The sequence below is a fragment of the Helianthus annuus genome, chromosome 9 (genome assembly GCF_002127325.2).
Source record: "Helianthus annuus cultivar XRQ/B chromosome 9, HanXRQr2.0-SUNRISE, whole genome shotgun sequence".
NCBI lineage: Eukaryota > Viridiplantae > Streptophyta > Magnoliopsida > Asterales > Asteraceae > Helianthus > Helianthus annuus.
The window spans coordinates 185,721,565-185,728,627 of record NC_035441.2 but is presented as its reverse complement, the minus strand read 5'-3'; the positions used below and the strand labels follow the sequence as shown (position 1 = coordinate 185,728,627).

General features: G+C 28.3%; 1 long non-coding RNA gene across 1 annotated transcript; it reads right to left on the bottom strand.

Annotated features, from left to right (window-relative positions):
* Positions 1-3,900: 3,900 nt before the first annotated feature.
* LOC110875113 lies at positions 3,901-4,568 on the bottom strand. The gene is made up of 3 exons (XR_004868236.1): positions 4,469-4,568; positions 4,285-4,342; positions 3,901-3,990 (listed from the first exon to the last, which is right to left on the bottom strand). It is a non-coding gene; the product is annotated as an uncharacterized LOC110875113 (long non-coding RNA).
* Positions 4,569-7,063: the final 2,495 nt, after the last annotated feature.

Genomic DNA, 7,063 nt, shown 5'->3' with positions numbered 1-7,063 from the left:
AAAGACTCATTTCATCACAACCTGTTTTAATCGAGTTAATCACATGTTATCCTCTAAATATCTTTTGACATCTATACATAATATAAATACAAACAAACTAATCATAAGTCCGTCTTTAAACAATTTTTCAAAGTTTACCTACTTGAGCAATTAGAGATAAATATAAAGCAAATCACCCGTTAGCTAAAAACGGTTGCTATTGCGTTTTTTTTTTCAGTAAACCAAACTTTATTAATCACCAAAAGAGGCATACAAACAACAATTAAGCTTCCAAAAAAACACACTAAGATACATCCAAAATACTCTTACCCCATTACACATCCAATCACTTAAAAAAATTTATCTATACACATACACTAACCAAAGTCTAAACCAGAGAAAGTGGACCAGATTGAGAGATTGACGCTTATCGATCTGTTAATCATCCACCAGAGAGTAGCCTCCTTAATGTCTTGCACTATTTTAGTTTGAAAAGCATCGACCCCTTTGAAGATCTTATCATTTATCCTTAACCATAGCCTTCATACTGTTATGAGAAATACAATATAAATCGGCATTTTTTTTCGTGGGTGTATCCAGACTAATTCTACATACACAAACCTTCCAACATATTGATTTAGCGAAGATACGTGAAGCGAACAAAAGACAGGAAGAGCAGCTTTTATATTTTTTTATCATACCTGTAATCATTTTATAAATAATGCTATACAAAATTACAGGAAGAGAAACTGTTATAGTTATTTTTTTTATAATATCAATCATAATGCTATACACACCTTGACGTAGCTTAAACACATTTCTTCAGATTATGGCCTAGTTTGATCAGATTCTAAAAAACGAAGAAAGATTATCATGAGATACTGTAAAACTGGGGTTTAGGATGTAAACCATAAAAGTAACAAATTAATTTAGATGATTAGCCTTGCAGAAAACCCAAATCGGGAAAGTTTACCTGAATCGTTAACGAAAAAAATCAGACTCAAATTGGGTTACTTAAGCGGATAGTAATCACTAGAATAAGATCGGGTATCAAATATAAGAGCACACATGAGTTGATTAATGGAACAAAATGGTGAGGAGAAGAATATACATCAGTGAATCGAATAGAGATCAATTTCCCATAGGATCCCATTTAAGATATATAGATATATAGATATAGATAAAGAACAGTGCAAGATATACCTTTCTTTCAACTTCTCATATGATCCCATTCAAGAGTTCCTTGTAGGGGAAGGAGTCTGAAAGAAACTCATCACCTAAAATTACAAAACACAATTTGAATTAGATATGCAACTCGAGTACAAAAACAATAGTCGAAGAAGACTCGAAACATCCCTAAAATTACAAATAATATAGTCAAAGCATCTTATAAAAAAACATCAAGATTTCAAAGCGTTCAAAATTTAAAATCAAACACAACAATGGTTTACTTCAAAATTTAAATTTAAAATAATGGTTGACTTCGAAATTTAAAATTTAAAATTTAAAATCTGAAAATCAAATCACTAATATCCAATCCCGTAAATCAAGCAAACTTATTAGGAAAGTCTAACTTTTCAAATTTAAATTCAATTTACAGATTCGAAATTTAAAATCAAACACATTAATGGCAAACTTTCAAATTTAAATTTAAAATAATAATTGACTTCGAAATTGAAAATTTAAAATCAAACACAATAATGGTTTACTTCAAAATTTAAATTTAAAATAATGATTGACTTCAAAATTTAAAATTTAAAATCTGAAAATCAAATCACTAATATCTAATCCCGTAAATCAAGCAAACTTATTAGGAAAGTCTAACCTTGCCAAGCAAAACCAACCGACATAGAAACAAACTCATAAGAGAGGGAAAAAATATAAAACAAACAAAAGGAGGGGTTTCAAAAAACGTAAAAGAATTTATTTATAGAAACACTACAAATTTTCCGAAAATTAATACAATAACAAATTTATTAGTAACTAAAAAATACAGCCAAAATTAAATGAACATAAAGTATGAAACCAAACATTATACCGGATAAAAAATAGGAAAAAAAAACAATAAAACTAAAATCTTTTATTAACATGTCCGACGAAGTTTAATAGTCCGGCAATGGCATAAAATTTAGGGTTAACCATGAAAAAATAAAAAAAAATAAAACAAAAGAATCATTAATACATATTAATACAATACAAAATTTATTAGTAAAAAAACAAAGATTTTCAAATTTCAAAAAATATCATAGTTTGATTTGCCAAAAAAAAAAACAAAATAACTTAAAAATTATAGAGATTAGGATAAATGATGAAAACTATCACTATACCGGATCAAAAAACACAAAAAAAAACAATAACATTAAACTTACCTCTTGTGTTCGAAGAAGAATCAGACTCCTGCAATTGCATAAAAATTACGGTTTATCATGAAAAAACAAAAAATAAAATAAAAAAATCAGTAAGAGCATCACTCTTTCAAAGACATCAAGAATAGATCCATTAATAAGATTAGATTCGAAAAATTTAAATCATCATCAGCAACACAAAAATACAGAAAAATGATTAAAAAAGTGCGATTAAGCATTTAAAATACACAACAATCTAATCTAGTTTACATACCTGCAGAATTAGTGGAATGATCTACAAAAAAAGAAGAAGAACAAATTCTGAGAAACTTGAAAATTAATATGATTGTCGAAAATTATGGAAACTAACACAAAATTTGGAAGCAGTTAAAACTTTAATATAAGTTATCTTGAAAAATTTGGAAATACGTTACAATTTAGACAACTTTGAAAAGTATCCCTAATTGATATAAATTTCAAAAATTCAAATTTTGAAATAATCAGTCAAAACAATTTACCTAAATAGTTAAATATTATTCAAACTTAAATTCAAAATCAGTGAGGTTAATATATTCATAATATAATCAATATCTAAATGATTGTGAAAAAAATCAATCACAAAAAATACAGAAAAATGATTAAAAAAGTGCGATTAAGCATTTAAAATACATAACAATCTAATCTAGTTTACATACCTGCAGAATAAATGGAATGATCTACAAAAAAAGAAGAAGAACAAATTCTGAGAAACTTGAAAATTAATGTGATTGTCGAAAATTATGGAAACTAACACAAAATTTGGAAGTAATTAAAACTTTAATATAAGTTATCTTGATAAATTTGGAAATACGTTACAATTTAGACAACTTTGATAAGTATCCATAATTGATATAAATTTCAAAAATTCAAATTTTGAAATAATCAGTCAAAACAATTTACCTAAATAGTTAAATATTATTCAAACTTAAATTCAAAACCAATAAGGTTAATATATTCATAATATAATCAATATCTAAATGATTGTGAAAAAAACAATCACAAAAAATACAGAAAAATGATTAAAAAAAGTGCGATTAAGCATTTAAATTACATAACAATCTAATCTAGTTTACATACCTGCAGAATAAGTGGAATGATCTACAAAAAAAGAAGAACAAAAATTCTGAGAAACTTGAAAATTAATGTGATTGTCGAAAATTATGGAAACTAACACAAAATTTGGAAGCAATTAAAACTTTAATATAAGTTATCTTGATAAATTTGGAAATACGTTACAATTTAGACAACTTTGATAAGTATCCATAATTGATATAAATTTCAAAAATTCAAATTTTGAAATAACCAGTCAAAACAATTTACCTAAAGAACGATAAAGAAGACTCAAAATAACACCAAATCTATGGAAAACGAACCTGCTTGCAATCGATTGGAAGAATGATCAGCTCTCTAAAGGACCTGTTGTTAATAAAGACATCACAATTTTAAGGGTTTAAATAGAGAATGATGGATGAAACATTGCTTAAGCTTAAACAATAATCTGTACTATAACCTTTCTAGTATGCCAAATCATCACTCTCAATTGTTGAACTGTAATAGTGTCAGCAAACAACATCACCTCTGACAATTGCTCAAAATCTACTTCAATACGTGAATTTAATCGGAAAACCTAAAGATGAACATATGATAGAGAACATCAAACAGGAAGCGACATTATCAAACATGAATCGATATTTGAAGAATTGTTACCTATTTGTTGAATCGTTTGGAGAAGACAGTGATGGATCCCATCTTTCAAAAAGCACCAAATCTTGAAAAATATCACAGAAGCACTCAAGAAATGAATATAGGTACTCATGAATGCATAAGTTAGAAATCACTGAAACCCTAAGAAGAGGCGGCAGCTAGGTCTTCCAGACACCAACAACGCCGCAAAAAGAAAATTGAAAACACGGATACATACCTTATACGCCGCATAATAAGGACTGGTTGCTTCCACTCGCGATTGAAGATGAAGAAATCTAGGGTTCAATAATTGCAAATAACATATTAAAGATTGATAGATGATATCTAGGTTTTAAGGAAGAAATAGATAGTGTTTAACAATGACAAAGAAAAATCAAAGAGGGAAAAGAAAAATAACATACCTATGTTTTTCGAAGATCAATCGATGAAGAAGGAAGAACCGGATGCAGGAGATGGGTATTAGGGTTTTGGAGTGAAGTGAAGCGTATTAAAGAAGCTAAGGAGGATGTTTTTGGCGGAAAAAGCAAAAAAAAAATGGTCTAAGCAAATGCCACGTGGCAAGTAATGACTTAAGCTAATGCCATGTGGCTTAAGCTTGTTTTGCTTTATTAGAAGTAGTAGATCTTAGCACCTGCTACAAATAAAGAATAGCATGTTCCATCGCCGAACATACCAACCAACTACGTGGGTAAAAGTTTTTGTCGAGGGATCACCAATGGATTTTACGGGTATGAAGTTCATTAACGGATGTTACCGACTGATCAACGATGTTGGCTTTGTCATCGACGAATTTTTGTTGATTATTAACCGACGTATCTTACTAAAAACTAGGGGTGTGTAGAATTCGTTTCAAATTTGAAATTCATTTAAATTCGATTCGTTTATCAAGAATTCGTTTCGATTATAAGAATTCGAATTCGATTCAATTCGAGTCAAGTAAATCGAATACGAATTGAATACGAATTTATAATTTCAAATTCGATTCGAAATTCGAATAAAAATTATACATTTTTATTTATTATTTTTATATATAATACATATATAACTTTTATTAGGCTACACTATAAATTATTTTCAAATTTTTTCCGAGTATTAAAATTACCCATTACCAAACCCACTGACCTATAACTAAAACCTAAGTAACAAATCTATCAATAGATTTCTAAGCGTAAAAATATTAACTTGTAACGTGAAGTGGTTATTCTCGACTTCTCGTTTTGAATTTTAGACTTGTGGTACTTTATTTGGAACTTTTTAATGTGATATCGTGCTTTATAGCTGCTTTAAAATTTATATTTCATTTTGAAAGTTTTTTACATGTTTTTAAAGAATCTGAATTAAATCGAATTTATTCGAATTCGAATTTTTAATCGAATACGAATTGGGTTTTTTATTCGAATACGAATTTGAATCGAATTCGGTAGGTTTTAATCGAATTCGAATTGAATACGAATTCAAAGAAAAATAAAAATTATTCGAACAATTCGATTCGAAAAAATCGATATTTGATATTCGATTCGAAAAATTCGATATTCGATATTCGATTCGATGAACACCCCTACTAAAAACCTTTAAAATTAATTTTTCTTCTTGGGATTTTGTTTGACTCGTCGTGAATCATCAATGGGTTAAGAACGACCCTTAAAAAATATTGGGTTCTTTCTTTATCCGTCAGTAAACATTCATCGATGAGTCACTAAACGTCTTTTGCCAAGTAGTGACCAACCTAAGTAATCTTCAGTGGTTCATCTCAATTTTAATCAAAATACTAAAATCTAAATGCATATTGGTGTATATATATATATATATATATATATATATATATATATATATATATATATATATATATATATATATATATATATATAGGGGAAGGTTCATTTGAGAAGAAAATTTAATTGAGAAGAAAAAGAACAAAGGGTAATTTTGTAAAACATTAAATAGTTTTTTCACTTATCTCATTTATTATCATTTTTAACTAATTAATTAGTCATAAAGACTAGTATCCTCCACACTAACATTTTTTTTCCTACACACATCAAAAGTTATCTTACATATTTCGAAATTCATCCTACACGTTGAAATTTATCCCACACAACTCGTAATTTATCCTACACAACTCGTGATTTATCCTACACTTTAAATTATTTTATTTTTTTTTTTTTGAAAAAATATATATTTTGAAGTTAAGTTACAAAAAATTTAATGTAGTTAGCTATTAAAAAGGAAGAATAGAAATTAATGACCTATGTAGATTTACCAATCTACCCTTATAGTAACATTAAATACTTATACTAAATGAAGTAAAATAAAGCATTTTTATTGGTTAAAATTTCTTCTTTTTTATTCTTACAAAAAATTTCTTCTCATTTGAACTCTCCACTATATATATATATATATATAGGAATATCGGATTTTAATAATCCCAACTATTCTCCGTTTACCGCCAACAGTCTTAATTTAAAAAATAACCACTGGTAGTCCCAACTATTAACATATTGGGCTCTCATGGACCCTAACTAACAGAACCCTAACGTCATTAGTCGTGGTCGTCGGAAAAACATTTTTGGCCAGAAAAAGGTTCCTAAAGGTCCGATCTAAGGTTACAAAGAGGTTTGAGACGAAAATGTTGAGTTTTCCGGTCAAAAAGAAGTTTTCCGACGATCTCAATAATTGAGGCTTTTACAAGAAAAGGTTTCTAAAGGTCTGTAATAAGGTTACAATGAAGTTTGGGCCGAAAAAGTTGAGTTTTCAGGTCAAAAAGGAGTTTTCCGGCCAAAAACGTTTTTTCTCTGCGACCGGAGACTAACAACGTTATGGTTCTGTTACTCATGGTTCAATGGAGACCAATGTGTTAATAGTTGGGACTGACAATGGTTATTTTTTAAGTTTGAACTGTTTGTGACCAACGACAAATAGTTGAGATTAATAAAAAAATCCAATATTCCATATATATATTTATATATATATATATATAGGGTAAGGTTCCAGCGTGA